At 37.3% G+C, this 22,621-nt stretch overlaps 1 protein-coding gene across 2 annotated transcripts in view; it reads right to left on the bottom strand.

The window, feature by feature from the left end:
- AGMO (alkylglycerol monooxygenase) overlaps window positions 1-22,621 on the bottom strand; it is a 342,064-nt gene that overhangs the window by 222,266 nt on the left and 97,177 nt on the right. The gene's annotated exons all lie outside the window — the stretch shown is intronic.

Raw genomic sequence — 22,621 nt, 5'->3', positions numbered from 1 at the left:
AATTGGTAAGTTGATTGGACTTCCATATTTTTTGTTCAACACATTTTGTATATATCCATAGGTTCGGCAACATAGAAACCAGGCTTCTGAAGGAGCGAACAATTTTTTTACTTTGTATCTGGATGTTTGGTCACAAGAAATAATATAGTGCTTATTGTAATTTGAATAAAATATTTAAAATCTGAATTATGTTGATAATATTAGTAATAACAGCAGTGATTATAAATACATAAGAATAAGCATGCTTATCACGTAATAGGGAATATTTAGAACATTTTACAGGTATAACTCATACATTTCCCAGAACTGCATTAGAAGGTTGATATTTATATAGTTTCCATTTTAAAGATAAGGAAATTGAGATACAATAATATTTAATAACATAAAGTAATAGTTATTATTCCTGTTACATATTAATAATTTTCTATTCATTGTAGAGACTATATTTTCTAGACCCTTTCCACCTCGATGTGTTTATGGCACTGTTTCATAATGATGCAGCGTGAGTGGTTAAAACATATTTTACTTTGAGCCAAGGTATAGAACTGCTGTGCCTTCTTCACAATCTCTCTGCTCCTCTCCAACTGCAATCAACATGCAGAATATTTAGCAGAGGAACTACGGCCCTAGGGTATGCAAAGACACCAGATGAAAGGATTCTAGGTCCCTGAATGACAGCGTGGAGCACAGTACCCCCAACCCATACTGAAGCAGGCTGTGAGTGAAAAATAAGTATTTATTGTGCTATCTCACTGGGATTTGCTATTTCTCAGTGAATTAACTTTAATGCATCCTCAGTATTAATTTTTTGCTCTTACTACATATGAATGTGATGCAATAACCACAAACATCAGCGATTTATCAGTCTATCTTCTTCAGTTTCTTATAGACTGTGTTCTACAAGGAAAACACTTCATAGGATACTAGTAAGCTGCAGATGCCTACGCTTCTAAAAGTAACCAACCAGCATAGCTCAAAGTAACATATTTTCTTATTGCCTTCTAAAATCACTGCCTCAAAGAGATATCTATAGAATATCCAGAACATATCCTGTGGCTTTTTCCTCCCTCCCTTCCTCCTGCTACCTTGAATCATTTTTCATTTCATTCTCTGTCTCCTGCCTTTGGGTAGTTGTGTTTAACAGAACATGTCAAAGAAAGAAAAACAGGGCTCATATGTTATCAGTAGCAGCTACAAGTCCCATTTCCATTGTCCTCTTACAGTGCTCACTCATTTTCCACATTATTTCTGTTCTTATACGCTTGTCCTTTGAGTGTCACCCTGCTTTGAAAAGCCGAGGTCTGGCTATTTGTTTTTCCTGAAATGTAGGTAAATTTTATTTTTGTTCACCAAAGACCCACCATTTTATTAGGTATGAATGATTTTATTTTTCCCTTTACTACCTGTATCAAGAATTGGTTGTTATAGTGTGAAACATACTAGATCAAGGAGCAAGAGCAAGAACTTTTGAACTTTACCAGCAGCTCATACTAGGAACTGGGATGAGAACCCCCACCTTGTCTCTTGCTTCCAACCTCTCCCCACACTTTATCTAATCCCTTCCAAACTAGAGCCCTGTCCAAAACTACAAAATACCCAACCAGATATATTTTGAAATTAAATGTGTATTTCCCTTAGCCTGCCTCAGGTAAGTGAAAGAGAAAGTGAGAGGGAGTTCCTGGTCTCACCGCAAAAACAGAGAAAGATGCTTATGGGCTTCCTAAGTTTAAGGACTAACAGTAGGCCCCTCTTAAAATACTATGGCATATTGTCTTTATGTTCAATGAGTACCAGTATTTCCATTTCACGATGAGTTGCATGTCTTTACACAGGCAGATCTGAGAACAAGCTCACAAACATGCATTTCTTTGAGAAGAGGTGCTTCAAATTCCTAAGAGCCAGTTTACAACCAAGATTTCTTAAATATCACTTAATCATAGGAGAATATTACTCATATGTATGTTTTGGAAACCAGAAAAGGGAAAAATGAAAGGGAATCTGTGAAGAGAAAGGAGAAATGAGGTACATTTGCTCAAGAAATCAATGAGACAGAGAAAAGCCACAATATAATTTGTATACACACACATACACTGTGTGTGTATTGTGCATCTCTGTGTATATGTATGTATATTTGTTAAGGTAGAAAAAAACAGGTATAAAAGCATGCATAGCTTCATCTTATTTTCCATATTTAGGTGTTACAGATATGTAGTATGGCGCTCATGGTTTCACCTTCAGGCAGATGAGAAAGAAACTGTATTGGTTACGTGTGAGAGCCAAGAGAGCTCCACGTTATATTCATCATTCAAATCAGAGTGAGCTTTATTACATATTGCCAATCTCCGTAACACTTTCAGCCCAGGAGATGAAATGGTTGCCTACTAGCCAAAGAAAACATTTGTAATTTTTAACTTTATTGTCCAATCTATTGCAAAGCTATATTTAAGGTTAATGGAAAATAATGCATGCATAGGACAGTCTGATTTCAAGTTATATTCCTTCTCCTAGCTCCATCATTCTTATTTGTATTCCTCTGCCACCAGTCATTTCGTGTGCTGATAATGGCCAAGACCAAATAATTACCTAGACCTCTCGATTCAAACTTAGACTTCCTTAGCCCTAGGCCATGGGCCTGGTAATTTGTTAGGGGGTCCTGATCAATATTTTTGATGACATTCATAAAGAGCTTTCCTCTCTCAATAGAATATGTGTTATTTAAAATAAAGTATTCCAAAGTGGTATAAATACAGGATTTCCAGAAATGTAACAGACCAGTGAAGAAATATTTTTGGATAAGGAAGATTACCATACCTCTCAACCATAAAGAAAACCAGGCCTGTACATAGGAAAACTGTCCTTCTCTGCAAAAGTTGTCATGATTAGATAAAAATACTTTGAAATAAAAGTTATCAGTACTCCATTATAAAATAATTACAAATTTGACAATTTTTATGTCTCATGAAAATCATTTACCTAATTAATAAATCCAAATTCTGGTGCACTTTGTTCCTGGTTGTCAGCACTAACATTAACACCATGACTTTGGTTTTGGTGTAGTTAAGGATTTTATCATGCTTAAAATACATTCAAAAGGAGTCCACGTGCTTTACATAGATTGAAAGCAAGAAATCTTCCAGAGTATTTAACGACATATATTTGGCAGCCATAATAACCTGAGTAGCACAATTAGGAGGCAGAAATCATGGGAGAACTGTCTTGATGTCAATCGAGTTAGCTAGGATTGGCAGGCACTCCTACGACACTCCTCCCATGCAGCATGCTTGCCTGCGGTGAGGCACAATGAACTTCTGCCATATTATGTTTGGAACAATGCTTTATATAACTGGTCTCCACAAATTACAGAATCCATTTTGAAAGGAGACCAAGGTAAGGAAAGCAAATCAACCAGGGATTGTTAGGAATAGACAGGAAAGTAGGAAAAACAGAGCACTGAAATCACTCGGTATAAAGTAACTGCAATCTCTCTTCATTCCCTCCTTAATGAACCTCCTGAGTGGCTGTATATTATCCCTGTCAACAAAATGTTACCGAGATCTCTTTGCTACTAATAAGGACTTCCTATTGGTCTTACCATTTGCCTTTGTGTTCTGAAACTAATTTTAGAACTTCATAGCAAATGAGTGTGGCTTTCACAGTAGAAACTTTCAGTTTTACTGAATTTGCAAGGAATAAGGCTGTGTACAGTGAAAGTGCCAGATTGAATCAGAACTGAATGCCCTCACTGAAACAGGTGGGTCTCTCCTTTGTGAATGGTGTCATAGTGATTAGCATTGTCAGTGGTCTCTGAGAAAGCAATCTGCACCTGTGATAGATTTCTCTTTGTGCATTGAGAAACTGCTGTTCCTCACTCCGTTATTACCAGTTATAGATGTCTTACTTTGATGACTTAGTTTGTTCTTTCCTCTGTTCCTTTTGTAGTACTCCTTAAATCTGAATGTATGTCTGGTTTTAAAGTTGGCCTACCAATGACTACCAGGTCTTGCTACAACAGGAGGAAGAGGTCTCATGTAATATTCTTTGACCTTTTGGCATTAAGAGATGGACGTTTTTATGTGGGAATATTTCCCCCATTATTTTCGTACAGGGAACCTCACATCCTAACCCTTATATTCGAAACTTGAATTGGATTACATTCAAACTCAAATCTATTTATTAACTGAATTGATTCCCTTTTTCCCGTGCTTGCTCTGTTTGTTTTTTCATCTCATACTGATACCGGAGGTGGGCAGGGAAGTGCTGGAAAAGGAAAGGCATGGTCCCCGGCCAGACCCCCTAACTCGGGGCCTGGGCTCACAGATCTAGCTGAGGACAGGCACTCGCGCCTTCACGCCCAAATGTTGCATTTCTCAAGACCGCCCTGGCCTACCACACCCCTATACAGTGCCTATAAAAACCCTGAGACCCAAGGGGGCAGAGACACAAGTGGCTGGACATCGAGGAACACACCAGTGAAAGAAGACAGAGCGGGCTGGAAGTCAAGAGAAACTCACCGATTTATGTAACAGCAGTCCAACAGACGCCGGCAGGCAGCAGCCCATCAACCAGCAGAACCCGGGGAGGTCAGTGGAGAGCCCTGGCCGCTGAGTGTCCGACTCCAGGGGAAACCACCTTCCCACTCCATCTCTCTCTGGCTTCCCTATCTGTTGAGAGCTACTTCCACTCAACAAAACCTTGCGCTTATTCTCCAAGCCTACGTGTGAGTCAATTCTTCTGGTGCACCAAGGCAAGAAACCTCGAGATACAGAAAGTCCTCTGTCCTTGCAATAAGGCAGCGGGTCTAATCGAGCTGATAAACACTAGCTACCTACAGACGGCAAAACTAAAAGAGCATATGGTAATACATGCCCACTGGGGCTTGGGGAGCTGTAAACATTCACCCCTCGACACTGTCATGGGGTTGTAGCCCCAAAGCCTGCCCATCTGCGTGTTCCCCCTAGAGCTTTGAGCATCAGGACACTAAAGAAGCGAGCCACACCCCTTTGCACGCATGCCTGCAAGGGGTCAAGGGAACTTTTCCTGTTTCAACACTATGGCTCTTACACCTTTAATCATTCCCTTCTTAACCCCCACCAAGATTTCATTATTGCTTTTCATCAATCCACTGTACTGGCAGCAACCTTCCTTTGTTGTTCTATACCTACTTCCCTAGATTGATGACTCATTACCTCATTACCATTAGCAGGTATTCACTGAGCGATACCTATGTAGCAGATGTGCTGTCTGTGTGAGACTCAAAATCTAATGTAGGCATCAGCAAACTATCATCATAAAACAAACTTTGCCTACCACCTGATTTGTACAGCCAGATAGCTAAGAATGATTTTTACATTTTTAAATAACTGAACTAAAATCAGAAGAGTAATAGTTTATGACACATAAATATTATATTTAAAAAAATCTGCATCTTCCTCTTCCTCCTTCTCATGTACCATTCTCTGAACTTTTTGAACACTCTCAGCACTTTCATGCTCTTTATGCCATCTATCAAAGAATTCTTCATCTTTCAAGTGTTGTATTGGACCGAGCGTAGAAAGTTAGCACCAAGACAAAAGTATGCCAGATTGCAGGGTCATTTATTATGCCGGCGACCACAGAGGACTCACGTCTCTCCAACCTGTGGCGTCAAAAGGAGGGTGCCAAGACTTTTTACACCCGAAAAATCACCTTGGGAGTGGGGGTGAGGAGCGGGGATGGGGATGAAAAGGTTTTGGACATTCCAAGGGCTAGGGGATTCGGTGATTCACCTCCTGGGCGGAGACAAGGGCGGGGGTCTCTGGACATTCCAAGGGCCAGGGGACTTTTGTCATTCTGTTTGTTACTTCAGTGGTTTACAGAAGTCAAGATAAGCATTTGTTTACACACAGATCTTAGTTATCCTGGGCTGCTTATTTTAGTTATTACTAAATAACTAAAGCAAAGGCTAGCAATTCTGGCACAATATCACACAAGAACTATATGTCATTTCCTTCAAGAAACGATCTTTAGTCCTCCACAGCCAAAAGTATTATGCAATTCTTATCATCCTTAGGTAAACCTAAAAATAGTATTAACATTACTAATACTCTACTATTTTGCATCTACCACTATTTCATAAGGTTGTTAATGAGACATAATTAATTCATCTTCATATTTCTTACAGCATCTACCATTGTGTCTTTACATAGTATCAAATGTATCTTTCTTAATTAAACATGTGCTAATCAGGTAAAACTGGTTCATATCAATAATCAGTAATGAAGCCATGCTATTTTATTTGCTAAATATCTGTATTTTCATTAGCAAAATGAATCCATTTGTAATATTCCTTTCCCTTTACACTGATTCCTTCTCCCTCATTTCAGTTATATCCAAACATTCCACTTTAGAAAACATGTTTCCTTGACACTCCCATTCACTAATTTGTTTTTATCGCCAGCATGAGAAAAGAACGAACTATTTACTCCCTTACCTCCCATTCTTTCTTAAGTTCATTGTTAATGTCACTTGAATCTTTCCAAAGTAATTATTGGCCTTCTTGCAAAAAACAAAAGGCCTCCCTTTAGATGTCATTCTATTTGAACTTTTTAAGACATCTGACCACTTCTTCTGTTTTGAAAAATCTTTTCTTTTGATTTGAGTAACATTACTTGCTCCTAGGTCTCCTCCTTCTCTGCTTCAACTGGGTGCACTGCCCTGATTTCCTCCCTTGCTCTCACCTACCTTTAAGAGATCAACTCTTATTTTTCTCAACTCCTCACTCGGCTTGTTTTTCATCGTTACCCTATTACCTGCAATGGCTTCAATAAGCATGTATCCAAAAGTTGATGGCTCCCAAGTATGTATCTGCAGCTTTCTGTTTATCCCCAGACCTGATCTGCTTTTGCAAATTCTATACATATTATTCTCTGAATCTATCTCATTGCCTTCCTGCTTTTCCCATTTTCCTTTCTTGCTTAACAGCATCAACATCATCTTGGTCAGGCCAGGGAGCTGACAGCTAGGGAGGACTTCAAAGGCGGAACTCAATCTCAGAGCTTTATTGTATACTTCTGACTTGTCTTTAGGTATCTGTGCAGTTCTTAGCACATCAGGACAAAAGCCATTATTTTTTGAATGAATATTTTTAAAATAATACTGAACATCAGCTTGTGATAGTGTCTTTTAATACACTGTAGCAAATGTCTAACATTTGCTTATTACTAACAGAAATAATCACATGTTTAAGAAAACTATGAAGAGAAATGTGAAAAGGCAAAGGTCACATGGAAAAACATCAGCATTGGTGCAGGTCAATAATAATGTATAAGATATTCTTTTAACAAAGATTTCATATTTTAGATAAATTTATAAGGAAAAGTTCATGAAGAACACTCGAAACTATATTGGACACATTAAAATTCTAGAAGGATGGGATAACACTCATATTAAAGGATAGTTTCTTCTATTTTGGCAAAGCACATTCAACATTATCATATGGTATATTGCTGTTCCTTTGGTCCTATCAAACTTGGAGTCCATCCCCCTGCATGCTATTTACAGATTTCTTAACCATTTACAGGATGTCACCACTAGGGCTACATCAATTGCTCATAGCTTATCCCATGATAAAATTCATCCTTAATTGAAAATATTTAATAGGTCATTTTTGATGCACTTTTGAGATTGGGAAAATATTAATGTGATATGTCACTCTATTAGTCATAGTATTTCTTCAGAAACACCAAACATGAAAAAACAAAGAATGTGACTACACAAAATGTCCCAGACATGTTTAGGTACCCAAATAGAGAAGAAAAAAAAATGGTGAAAACATATAGGAATGTTCGTGTGGTTCCGTTGCTGTGTAATCCTCACCTGCTCTTAAAATGTAAAAGAAGTCAATCATGGCTTCCATGCCTTCCTGCCTCTCTTCTGCCACTCCAAAGATGTGTGGTTCTACTGCAAACTGGACCTGTTCCTATCCCATCAAATACAAGACAAAAAATTGTTTTTGAAAAAATAACAATTTCTATGGACTACCATTTTGTATTTAAATATCATTTTGCAAACAAGTTATTAAAAATATCTTCTACTGTCATTAGGGCCCTGAAGTGTTATATTCAAAACTATTGTACATGTCATGAAGACCCATTAAATTGCAAAATATGTAAAATACCATGAAGCAAAATACTGTCAAAGCCTAAGGCCCATGTGGAACACTCAAATAACAGCAAGTAGTGGATAGCTTGCCTTGATCTCTGAGCTTTGCAGTGCAATGTGAATTTGACCACACACAAATCTATTCATAGATAATAGGACAAACTAATATAAATTAAAACAGTGATTTAAGTACATGTCTCCTAGTAATTCTCTCTTTCCCTGTGATCGACTTGTATGAAACATTCCTTATTATAAATAGATGCAATTATATAAATCAATTTAAAAAATCAATAAATGACCCCAAAAAACCCAGCTCTCCTGGCATTGCAGAGTTGCATAATATGATTTCATACAATTATGTCACATTTGATGTTGTAGACCACATGAAACAGATTAACTGTGACCAAACTGCATTCTTCTGTAAGTCCAGCTAATATGCACATGTAAAACATGAAACACATACATACTTTGAGATTAAATTGAATGATTCTCAAATGCTATGCCACGCGTAATTCAAACCTCATAAATATCTACCTTATAAAAACTAGATTGCTTTTAGTTGTTTTTTTAAATAAGCAACATGGCAATCTAAGTAATTCCAGTGCATATTTATCCTAGAGAGACTTACTGGAAAAATGCTCTGGTAGCATTTTAGGGGTTAGATAATGCCTCGTTTGTTCTTTGTAACGAGTTCTTACTTTCATGTATTCTGGGCTGTCTAAGGAAAAATTGATGTCTGGCGTCACTGCTAGGAAGTGCACACTGTTCTGCCTCACTGCAATCTATGTCCTCATCCTCTTGCTCTGCAGGATATCACATACTTTGTCAGCCAATATCCAGAAAGGAAGTTCTCCAATGACATCTCCACAATGCTCAAAACTCTTAGTAGTTAGACACTGAGGCTTCAGCTGGTGAGACGAAAGGGAGTGAGTGAACAATGCAGATGAAAGGCACTATTGCTATTTATCTAACCAATGCAAAAAGAGATTGAAAATTTAAAGTTTCCTGTCATTAAACGTTTTCCTAAAATGCCGTCCCCGTAATAACCTGGGAGAATCTGAATCAACTTAATAACGTCTTCACCCTTTTTTCCCCCAGATTTAAGAGTTTAGTGATCAATTATATTAATAATAGCAATTGTCAGTGTGCATTTTAGAAGTAATTTCTACAGTATAACATGTTCCAGCTATATCTCCACCCCTGTGGAGAGTAGAGCAATAGAGTGAACCTTTTGCAATGTAAGTAAAATGAAAGGAATTCATATAAGTTGACATAAAACAGGTGCTTATTGAGCCCCATTGAGCCCCATAGTGGGATAAGGTGCTCTTAATAGAAGCAAGATATTCAGAAGCTATGTGATCCTGGCAAAGTCATTCAAAGTCTGCAATGTTCTCAATTCTATGAGTGAGTTAAGGTATTATCTTTCATAAACAACTATGTACCTACATTCACAATATCAAGCAGAAATAGAATGGGGTGTTTTGTATCTTATAGATTATTTGAATTCTGATTGATATAAACAAAAATTCTTTTGATTGCTTCAGATTACAAATGTCAAAACCATCAAACCCAGGGAAAGCAATGCACTTTGTAGGGATTTGACCTCTGTCTTATGAACTCTGTGTTTTAAGTAACAGACCTAATCCTTTGAACCATCCAATGAAATGGAATCAATGGTCTGAATGTTTGTGTCCTTCCAAAATTCATATGTTGAAATCTTTACCCCATAGGTGATTGTATTTACAGGTGGGGCATTTTGGAGGTGGTACCCTTTGCAAGGCTATTTGGAAGATAATTAGAAGCTTAGGGAATGGGATTAGTGCCCTTCTAAAAGAGACCGAAAGAGACCCCTCACCCCTTCTGGCATATGAGTTTACAATGAGAAGATGGCCATCTCTGGAGCAGGAAGGGGGCCCTCACTGGACACCTAATCTGCTGACATCTTGATTTTGGACTTCCTAAGCTTTAGAACTATAAAAAACAAACTTCTAATGTATACAAGTCACGCAGTTTATACAATTTTGTTATAGCAGCGCAAAGGGACTAAGATATGAATGTTAGCTCAATTGCAAGTAAAAGTTGAAGTATAAAACCTCAAATTGGGACTTCTGCCAAGATGTCTGAATAGGAACAGCTCCAGAGAACAGTTCCCAGTGAGAGAGATGCAGGTGAGTGATCTCTGCATTTCCAACTGAGGTACAAGTTCATTTCAATGGGACTGGTTGGACAGTCAGTGTAGCCCAAGGAGGGCAAAACAAGGCAGGGCGGGGTACTGCCCCACCTGGGAAGTGTAACTGGCCTGAGGATCCGGGATTTTACCCCCTCGGCACTCCCGTTCAGATACTACACTTCCCCCATGGCCTCTGCAACCCACAGTCCAGGAGAATAACGCCAGGCTCAAAAGCGCCATGAGTTACCAACACAGATCTGAGTGACAACTCTGGCCAGCACATTGCTGAGAGTTGTTGGCAAAGATCTGGGCCGGAGTTTTGACTAGCACCAAGAGTGTCTGCAGGACGGATCTCCCCGCCCCCCCAGAAAGAGGGAGAGCTGAAAGTAAGGAGACAGGTGATACGAACTGGCAGGTCCCACCCCCACAAGACCAGCAAACTGAAACCCTCTTGCTTCAGAGTTTCACAGCCAGCACATCAGTTCAAACTCGACCTGGGATGATCGAACTCAGTGGAGGGAATGACGTGGCCATTGCGAAGGCTGGTCTAATCTTACTTGAGTAAATAAAAGCCAGAGGAGGCGTACATAGCAGCTGGACTGAGTCCAAGGCAGCCCAGCAGCACCTCTGCAGGCAGACAAGTGACAGACTGCCTCCTCAAGTGGTTCCCTGACCGCTGAATAGCCAAAAAAATGCCTCATACAGGACAGCTCTGGCTGATATCTGGTGGGTACCCTTCAAGGATAAAGCTACCAGAGGAAAGATCAGGCAGCAATCCTCACTGCTCCATATCCTCCACAGGTGATTCCCAGGTAAGCAAGGTCTGAAGTGGACCCCCAGAGGTACTAGAGCAGAGGGGCCTGACTGTTAGAAGGAAAACTAATAAACAAAAAGAAATAGCTTCAACATCAACAGAAAGGACATCCACTCAGAGACCCCATCTGAAATCGTCAACTTCAAAGATCAAAGGTAGATAACTCCACGAAGATGGGAAGATACCAAAAAGGATGAAATCACCAAAGACCAGAACACCTCCCCTCCTCCAAGGAATCACAACTCTTCACAGCAAGGGAACAAAACAGGATAGAGAATGAGTCTGATGAATTGACAGAAGCAGGCTTCAGAAGGTGGGTAATAAAAACTTCTCTGAGCTAAAGGAACATGTTCTAATGCAATGTGAAGAAACTAAAAACCTTGAAAAAAGGCTAGACAAAATGTTAACTAGAATAAACAGCTTAGAGAAAAACAAAAGCAACTTGATGGAACTGAAAAACACAGCATGAGAACTTTGCAAACCATACACAAGTTTCAATAGCCAAATCATCAAACAGAAGAAAGGATATCAGAGATTGAAGATCAACTCAATGAAATAAAACAAGAAGGCAAGATTAGAGAAAAAAGAGTGAAAATAAATGAACAAAGCCTCCAAGAAATATGGGATTATGTGAAAAGACCTAATTTATGCTTGATAGGAGTACCTGAATATGACAGGGAGAATGAATCCAAGGTGGAAAACACTCTTCGGGATATTATCCAGGAGAACTTCCCTAACCTAGCAAGGCAGGCCAACATTCAAATCTGGGAAATACAGAGAACACCACAAAGATACTCCTCAAGAAGAGCAACACCAAGGCACATAATCGTCAGATTCACCAGGGTTGAAATGAAGGAAAAAATGCTAAGGGCAGCCAGAGAGAAAGGTCGGGTTACCCACAAAGGGAAGCCCAACAAATTCACAGCGGATCTCTTGGCAGAAATCCTACAAGCCAGAAGAGAGTGGTGGCCAATATTCAACATCCTTAAAAAAAACAGAACTTTCAACCCAGAATTTCATATCCAGCCAAAATTAGCTTCATAAGTGAAGGAGAAATAAAATCCTTTACAGACAAACAAATGCTGAGAGTTCATTGCCACCAGACCTGCCTTACAAGAGCTACTGAAGGTAGCAATAAATATGGAAAGGAATAACCAGTACTAGCCACCACAAAAATGTACCAAATGGAAAAGAACAATGACGCAACAAAGAAACTACGTCAACTAATGGGCAAAACAACCAGCCAGTGACAAAATGGCAGGATAAAATTCACAAATAACAATATTAACTTTAAATGTAAACAGCCTAAATGCCCCAATCAAAAGACACAGACTGGCAAACTCTGTAAAAAGTCAAGACCCATTGGTGTGCTCTATTCAGGAGACCCATCTCACATGCAAAGACACATATAGACTCAAAATAAAGGGATGGATGAAGCTTTACCAAGCAAATGGAGAGGAAAAAAAAGCAGAGGTTGCAATCCTAGTCTCTGATAAAATGTACTTTAAACCAAGAAAGAACAAAGGAGACAAAGAAGGGCATTGCATAATGGTAAAAGGATCAATGCAACAAGAAGAGCTAACTATCCTAAATATATATGCATCCAATACAGGAGCACCCAGATACATAAAGCAAGTTCTTAATGACCTACAAAGAGACTTAGACCCCCACACAATAATAGTGGGAGACTTTAATACTCTACTGTCAATATTAGACAGATCAATGAGACAGAAAATCAACAATGATAAACAGGACTTGAACACAGAACTGGAACAAGGGGACCTAATAGACATCTACAGAACTCTCCACCCTAAATCCACAGAATATACATTTTTCTCAGCACCACTACTCTTACACTAAAATGGATGACATAATTGGAAGTAAGTCAGTCATCAGCAAATGTAAAAGAATGAAAATCGTTAACAAACTGTCTCAGACTACAGTGCAATCAAATTAGAACTCAGGATTAAGAAACTCACTTGAAACCACACAACTATGGAAATGGAAACTGAACTGGCACCTGAATGACAATTGGATAAACAATGAAATGAAGGCAGAAATAAAGATGTTTTTTGAAACCAATGAGAATGAAGACACAATGTACCAGAATCTCTAGGACACACTTAAAGCTGTGTCTAGAGGGACATTTCTAGCAATAAATGCCCACATGAGAAGTGAGGAAGGATCTAAAATAGACACCCTATTGTCAGAATTGAAAGAGCTAGAGGAGCAAGATCAAGAAAACTCGAAAGCTAGCAGAAGACAAGAAATAGCTAAGATCAGAACAGAACTGAAGAAGACAGAGAGAAAAGAAACCCTTCAAGAAATCCAGGAGTTGGTTTTTTGAAAAGATCAACAAAATAGATCACCAGGAGACTAATAAAAAAGATAAAAGAATCAAATAGATGCAATAAAAAATGATAAAGGTGATATCACCACTGATTCCACAGAAATACAAACTACCATCAGAGATTACTACAAACAACTCTATGCACATAAACCACTAAACCTGGAAGAAATGGATAAATTCCTGGTTACGTGCGCCCTCTCAAAACTAAACCAGGAAGTTGAAACCCTGAATAGACCAATATCAAGGTCTGAAGTTGAGGCAGAAATTAATAGCCTACCAACCAAAAATAGTCCAGGTCCAGATGGGTTCACAGCTGAATTCTACTAGACATACAAAGAGGAGCTGGTACTAATCCTTCTGAAACTATTCCAAACAATACAAAAAGTGAGAATCCTCCATACTCATTTTATGAGACCAACATCATCCTGATACCAAAAGTCAGAGACACAACTAAAGAAAGAAAATTTCAGGCCAAGATCCATGATGAACATCAATGCAAAAATCTTCAATAAAATACTGGCAAACTGAATCCAACAGCACATAGAAAAATTTATCCATCACCAACAAGTCAGCTTCATCCTGGTGATGCAAGGCTGGTTCAACATATACAAATCTATAAATGTAATTCATCATATAAACAGAACCAAAGACAAAAACCACATGACTATCTCAATAGATGAAGAGAAGGCCTTCGACAAAATTCAACAGCCCTTTATGCTAAAAACCCTCAATAAACTAGGTATCAATGAAACATATCTCAAAATAATAAAAGCTTTTTACGACAAACCCGCAGCCAATATCATACTGAAGGGGCAAAAACTGAAAGCATTCCCTTTGAAATATGGCACCAGACAAGGATGCCCTCTCTCACCACTCGTATTCAATATAGTCCTGGAATTTCTAGCCAGAGCAATCAGGCAAGAAAAAGAAAAAAAAACGTATTCAATTAGAAAAGGAGGATGTCAAATTGTCTCTATTTGCAGATGACATGATTAGTATATTTAGAAGACCCCACCTTCTCGGCCCAAAATCTCCTTAAGCTGATAAACAACTTCAGCAAAGTCTCAGGATAAAAAATCAATGTGCAGAAATCACAAGCATTCCTATTGACAGAGAGACAAATCATGAGAGAACTCCCATTCACAATTGCTACAAAGAGAATAAAATACCTAGGAATACAACTAACAAAGGATATAAAGGACCTCTTCAAGGAGAACTACAAACCACTGCTCAAGGAAATAAGAGAGGACACAAACAGATGGAAAAACATTCCATGCTCATTAGTAGGAAGCATCAATATTGTGAAAATGGCCATACTGCCCAAAGTAATTTATAGATTCAAAGCTATCCCATCAAACTACCATTGACCTTCTTCACAGAACTGGAAAAAAAACACCTTAAACTTCATATGGAACCAAAAGAGAGCCTGCATAACCACGACAATCCTAAGCAAAAACAGCAAAGGTGAAGGAATCACACCTGACTTCAAACTATACTGCAAGACTACAGTAATCAAAACAGCATGATACTGATACGAAGACAGAGATATAGACAAGTGGAAAAGAATAGAGGCCTTAGAAGCAATGCCACACATCTACAACCATCTGATCTTTGACAAACCTGACAAAAACAAGCAATGGGGAAAGGTTTCTGCTTAATAAATAGTGTTGGGAACTGGCTAGCCATGTGCAGAAAGCTGAAACTGGACTCCTTCCTTATACCTTACACTAAAGTTAACTCCAGATGGATTGAAGATTTAAACATAAGACCTAACATCATAAAAACCCTAGAATAAAACCTGGGCAATACCATTCAGGAGATAGTCATAGGCAAGGACTTCATGATTAAACACCAAATGCAATGGTAACAAAAGTAAAAATAGACAAATGTGATCTAACTAAACTTAAGAGTTTCTGTACAGCAAAAGAAACAACCATTAGAGTGAACCAAAAACCAACAGAATGGGAAAATTTTTTGGCATTCTACCCACCTGATAAAGGGTTAATATCCAGATTCTAAAAAGAACAAAAACAAGAAAAAGCAAACAAACCCATTCAAAAGTAGGTGAAGGATATGAACAGACACTTTCAAAAGAAGACATTTATTAGGCCAACAAACATATGAAAAAATGCTCATCATCACTGGTCATTAGAGAAATACAAATCAAAACCACCATTGAGATACCATCTCACACCAGTTAGAACGGCGATCATTAAATATCTGGAGACTGAACAGATACTGGAGAGGATGCAGAGAAATAGGAATACTTATACACTGTTGGTGGGAGTGTAAATTAATTCAACCATTGTGGAAGACAGATTCCTCAAGGATCTAGAAATAGAAATTCCATTTGACAAGGCAATCCCATTACCAGGTATATACCCAAAGAATTATAAATCGTTCTATTATAAGGACACATGCACACCTATGTTCATTGTGGCACTGTTTACAATAGCAAAGACTTGGAACTAACCCAAATGCCCATCGATGATAGACTGGACAAGGAAAATGTGGCACATATACACTAGGGAATACTATGCAGCCATAAAAAACGATGAGTTTGTGTCCTTTGTAGGAACATAGATGAATCTGGAAACCATCATTCTCAGCAAACTGACACAAGAACAGAAAAACAAACACTACATGTTCTCTCTCATAGGCAAGTGTTGAACAATGAGAACACATGGGCACAGGGAGGGTCTGTTGGGGGTTGAGGGGCTATGGGAGTGACAGCAGAGGGGGATGGGGAGGTTGGGAGGGATAACACTGGGAGAAAGGCCTGATGTAGGTGACGGGGGATGGAGACAGCAAACCACCATGGCATGTGTGTACCTATGCAACAATCCTGCAAGATCTGCACATGTATCCCAGAACTTAAAGTACAATTAATAAAATAAAAAAATAAAAGTTCGAATTGACCCTAAAAGCAATGACTGATTTCTCTATTAAGTTTAAATACATTTTTTTTCCAGTTTCTGCCTAGGCCATTGCCAAGATTTTAGAAAACATCAGCAAAATTCTGCCAGAATTTTAAATTTTGCTTTTGAATTAGAAACACTATAAATCCACTATTTTTTAAAAGACAGAAGAAAGAGGAAAGACTGAAACAAAATGTGTACAGTCAGCTATAAGGAGAGTTGAAGGTGGTTTGAAGGTGAGAAATGAAAGATAACATAAGTTGAAAAACTTCAATATGTAGAGATCTGGGAAGGTACCTGAGATTATTTTTGTCAGTCTTTACAGTGTATTAGCTCTGATTGTTACTGTTTAAAAAAAGAGGAAATTGTAGAAACAACTTTTCAAGATCACAGATACTAAGTGGTAGAGCTGGAATTTAAATCCAGACTATTTGGCGCCAGACCTGGCATTCTTTCAGAGGTATGATATAGGTATTTGCCCCCTCCTGTCTATGTAACAGAACCTACAGATAAGTAATACAACGTTTGTTGTTTAGATGGAAAAAGACTAGCAACACCTTCATACAGAAAGGTAAACAAGGCAGGGCATGGTGGCTCACGCCTGTAATCCCAGTACTTTGGGAGGCCAAAGCAGGTGGGTCAAGAGGTCAGGAGATCAAGACCATCTCAGCCAACATGGTGAAACCTTGTCTCTACTAAAATACAAAAATTAGCCATGCATGGTGGCACATGCCTGTAGTCCCAACTATTCAACCTGAGGCAAGGGAATCAGGCAGCTGAAGTTGCAGTGAGCTGAGATGGCACCACTGCACTCCAGCTTGGTAACAGAGCAAGACTCCATCTCAACAACAACAACAACAATAACTACAAAAATTAAGAGGTAAACATTAGAAAATAGTCAACCACTAGTGCCAGATAAGCTGTGCAAACATTACTTATAATGAAGTTCAATGAAAGAAAAATACAGCTGAGACTTCATCGACCAAGTTAATCCTCAGAAAAAGATTGTTTCTGTCCGAATGCTAAAAAAATAATTCCCTACAAGTCTGAAGTTTAGCATATTAAGAGTGCTTCTCTTTCTTTTTTTCTCTCTCTCTCTCTCTCTCTCTGTGTGTGTGTGTGTGTGTGTGTGTGTGTGTGTGTATACCTGTATAAACATATACAGCTGTGTGCCACATAATGCTTTCCTGGTCAAGAACAGACCACATACATCATAGTGATCCCATGAGCTTATAACACCACATTTTGATTGTCCCTTCTCTATGTACAAATATGTTTTGCTACACAAATGATTACCATTGTGTTACAATTTCCTACATTATTCAGTACAGTAACATGCTGCACAGGTTTGTAGCCTAGCAGCAACAGGCTATACTATATAGCCTAGGTGTATAACTGAACTGTAGCAAAATTGTCTAACTAAACGTTACAGAGCAGCATATCGGTTATAGTTTGCCTTCTTTTAAAACAAATTCAGAACATAGACATTGATATTAACCCAACAGATATTTTTGCTTTCACTGCAGTACTATTTTTTAAAAATCATGTTATATACATTTTTAGGAATTATTACTAATGAGTAAAGTGAAGTCTACAAAATATGAACAACTTAGTAATGTCTCATTTAAAAAGGAAAAATAGGATTTGAACATCACTTGTTTTAAATAAAGAGGGACCACTTAAATCACATTTTAAGAGCACCCTTTACAAATTTAATCACAAATAGTTGTAACATGCAGTCACCTGAAATGAATTTCCGTTCAATACTTTCTTCCACTTCAATTTACATAATCATGCACCTTTGTTATTGAAAACCCTTAGCAAAGTTTTAGTAAAGTATTACAAATGCTGTTGATTACATCAACTAAACATTGTAAATTTCTATTTCGGTTCATTAAGTTTACTGAAAATACTAACGTTCTCTTAACATATTTATGCTTGTGTTCTGAAAATTTTACCAAAAACATTTCTTCAAATGTTTTTATGTAGAAAGAAAAGACCAAGACTAGCTTTGTAGTTCAGGGAAATAGTTACACAAATGATGTTAGGAATTTTGGTTTGTCTCTTCACAGTCACACACATACACACACACACAAAGCATGTCTGATATTACTCTGAACGCATAAAACTCTTGAAGTCTATATTTTTAGCAAAAAAAGTGTACCCCAGAAAAAAATGCCCGGAAATGTATGTTACATTCCTTTGGTTTTACTGAAAGGCCTCTTGCTGACTTATACACTCTTCTTCAATAAAACTAGCTCATTAGGCAAGTTTCTTATATTTGAACAACATAGCTAGAAATCCAGAAATGAATATTCATAATAAAATTAAACCATTTTAGGCAATACTTTGGATGGGGCAAAAATAAAATTAGAACTTGTGTAAAGAAAAAACTTCACTATATTATGCTAATTATTGTAAATTATTTAACGAGATTGTTTAATACCCATGAATAATGAAGGTAAATATGTTAGAAAAATTGTCTATTGCCATATTTTACTATTTGAAAATAAAAAGAATTAGCAGAAGATGTTCAATTTCCATCCTCTCATCTCTTTCATTCAGAATCTTAGCTGGGTTTCTGTAGCCCGTTCATTAAGGGAAGCAAGCAATTTTATGGAGAGAGCTATATAGATAAATATTTGTCAATGGAAATGAAACCTGATATAAAATTTTCAGTGTCATGAAAAATCTAAGACTCAAAAAAGATGTTTCTAATTTTTGCCTATATTTTAAGAAGATAAAATGATTCCAATCTTTATAAAATTGGTGAGAATTCTGGGTAATTATATATACTAGTTAACAGAGAGTGTCTCAGATTACTTGGGCCGCTATAAAAAAACACTTTAAACTGGATAATTTATAAACAATGGAAATGTACTGCTGACAGTTCTTGAGGCTGGGAATTCTAAGATCAGGGCACCAGCAGATTCGGGGTCTAGGCGGGGGCTTGCTCACTGTATCCTTACATGATGGACAAGCAGACAAACTCCCTCATGTCTCCTTTATAACAGAAGTCATAAATATTTTCTATGATCCCTCTGTTTGTGAAATGCTGCTTTTCCTAAACAAAAATTAACTCAAAATGGGTCAAACACCTCAGTATCAGACTGATAAAAGAAAAACTTCAGCCAAACAAAATGTAAAGGAGTTTAATTGAGCTATGAACGATTCGCAATACAGGCAGTGCCCAGAATCACAGCTGATTCAAGGGACCCCACACAACCACATGGTGGAAGACGATTTGTAGACTAAAAAAAGAAATGATGTACAGAAATGGGAAGTGAGGTACAGAATGGCTAGATTGGTTACAGGTTGGCGTTGGCTTATTTGAACACAGGTTGAACATTCAGCAGTATATGAATGGTTAAAGTACAGCAGTTGGAATTGGACAAGACTCAGCTATTATTTCAGGTGCATACTCCTAACTTAGGTTTTCAATATTGTCTGCCTATTAAGTTAGGTTGCAGTTCATCTGCAATGACTCAAATACAGAAGTACAGAGTCTTTCTCAGGCCATAGTTAGATAGCTTTAACAAGAGATAAAGCTATAAAACTCTTGAAGGAAAACTTAAGTGTCTATCTTCATGATACTGGATTAGGCAATGGTCTCTTAGATATGATACCAGAAGCCCAAGCAAAGAGAAAACAATAGATATATTACACTTCATCGAATTTTTAAAATTTTTGTATATTAAATAATACTATCAAAACAAATCATGTATCTGATAAAGGCCTAGTATTCAGAATATATAAAGAACTCTTAAAACTGAAAATAGAAAAACACACAGTCTGATTTTTAAATGGGCAATGTATTTCAATAGAAATTTTATCCAAGAAGATAAACAGAGGTTCATGTGATTAGTTATTAGGAAAATGCAAATCAAAACCACAGTTATATACTACTTTTTATCTACAAGATGGCTATAATAAAAAAAGATGATGATATTAAATGTTATTGAGGATGTGGAGAAATTAGAACACTGATACATTGCTGGCAGGTATATAAAATGGTGCAACTCCTTTGTAAAACAGTTTTGCAGTTCCTCAGTAAGTCATACAGTTGCCATATGACTCCGTAATTCTGTTTTCAGGTAGACATTCAAGAGAATTTAAAGTACATGTTCACACAAATGTTGCACACAGATGCGCTTAACAGCATTATTTAGAGTAGCCAAAACATGGAAACAACCCTAATGTCTGTGATCAATGGATAAATACATGTGATGTATCTGTACAATGAAATATTGGCATGCAAAAGAGCAATGAAGTGATACATGCCGCAGTGTAAATGAACTTGGAAACGTTATGCTAAGTGAAAGTGGCCAGATACAAAAGTCCTCTTCTTGAATGATTTCATTTGTATGAAATGTTCAAAATAGGCAACTCCACAAAGACAGAGAGTCAATTAGTGGCTGCCAACGGTTAGGGCGGGAGGGGAAATCGGAAGTCATTGCTAACTGGCACTAGGTTTCCTTGGAGGTGATGAAAATGTTCTGTAATTATAAAGTAGAGATGATGGCACAAGCTGTGAATATGCCAAAAGCCACTGAATGGCACACTTAAAGAAGGCAAATGTTATGGTATGTGAATTATATCTCAATACATTTAAAAATATATATATCTGGGAAGGAGAGTGAAGAAACGGAAAAAAGAAGTTTTTATAAGTGGTCTTATAATATACCTTTTCACTTAATAAAAGCAAATGGAAAAATTAAAGCCAAGCCTATTCTAACTAATGTGAACTAATAGATGATTGCCTCTTGCCTTTGAAACAACTACAGAGTGTAGTGGAGAAAGCAGACGTGGTATAACAGAACGCCATACAAGTTAGGCTGCAAAAAGTGCTGCTTTAACAAACAGTCGACATACAAAAAGAGAGAAGAAAAAGCAATTCATTCTAACACGAAGCTAGAGATGGTGTCGCAGAGCAGATAAATTCAAACGAAGTCTTGAAGGATTTCTCCAGGTAAAAAAGTCACTTCAAGCAAAGGAAAATACCAAAGCCAGAAAAACTTAAAAGGTAAAAAATATCTGAAGAACAACGATCACTTCCGCAGGCTTGGAGCTTCAGCTTGTGGAGCTGAGCAGGTCAATACAGGATATTTGTGGCAGGAGGGTCAGCTGAAGGGTCAGCCAATAGGTCTGGAGGACACAGACATGGCTTCTCACACCAGCTCCACTACCTAAGTTGCTCAGAGACTTGCCACAAAGCAGTCAGCCACTCTGAGACTCAAGGATTATTTTTAAAATATATATTTTATATTTTGTTATATATATTATGTAATATATATTATGTACGTATATATTATGTACATATATATATTATGTACATATATAATATATATGTACATATATATTATATATGTACATAAATATATTATATACATTTATTTTATATACATACATATTATATATTATGTATATATTTATTATATACATATATATTTTAAAATATATATGTATATAATATATATTATATATGTAAAGTATATGAATTATATGTTATATTCTATATATATATATATTTTAACATATCTATCACTAGAGATGATTTTGCGAGAACTTGTAGAATGTTACACATGTAGAATGTTACCTTATCCTCAGCCACATACTAGGTACACATAAATATTATTTTTCTCTAGAAAAGTAAATATATGCTCACTGTAGAAAATTTGAAAAGTTTAAAAACAAGAGTAAAAACCATGTACGAACTTAAGCTCTAGAGGTCTATATACAAATGTGGGGAATACAGTTAATAATATTGTATTGTGTACCTGAAATTTGCTTCATTTTCCTTGAAATGTTCTTGAAGGTGCTTGAAATTTGCCAAAAGAACAGATCTGAACTGTTCTCACCCCCTCCCCCACACAGACACACAAGTGGCAGCTATGTGGAGAGATATGTTAATTCGTTTGACTGTAGTAATCAATTCACTATGTATAGCAAAACACCATGTCATACAAGTTAAATACATATATTTCAATAACTTTTTTCTTAAAAAACTATTGACCTATATGTTCCCCAGCCAGAAATGATCATTGTTAACATCTTACTGTGTAGCCTTCCAATCTTAGAGAGAGTGTTTGTGTGTGTGTAATTAGTTTAAGATGATTTGAAATATATCATAAACAGTTTCTATTATGCTCAAACATTTTTAACAGTTCCATAATGTTCTCCTTTTAGTATGCATTTACCCTAATTATATGCATGATTACCATCATTTCAAA

Source organism: Sapajus apella, unplaced genomic scaffold (assembly GCF_009761245.1).
Source record: "Sapajus apella isolate SASKATOON/1434 unplaced genomic scaffold, GSC_monkey_1.0 scaffold19, whole genome shotgun sequence".
NCBI classification, from domain to species: domain Eukaryota; kingdom Metazoa; phylum Chordata; class Mammalia; order Primates; family Cebidae; genus Sapajus; species Sapajus apella.
The sequence above is the reverse complement of the archived record's forward strand: the minus strand, read 5'-3'. Positions and strand labels throughout refer to the sequence as shown.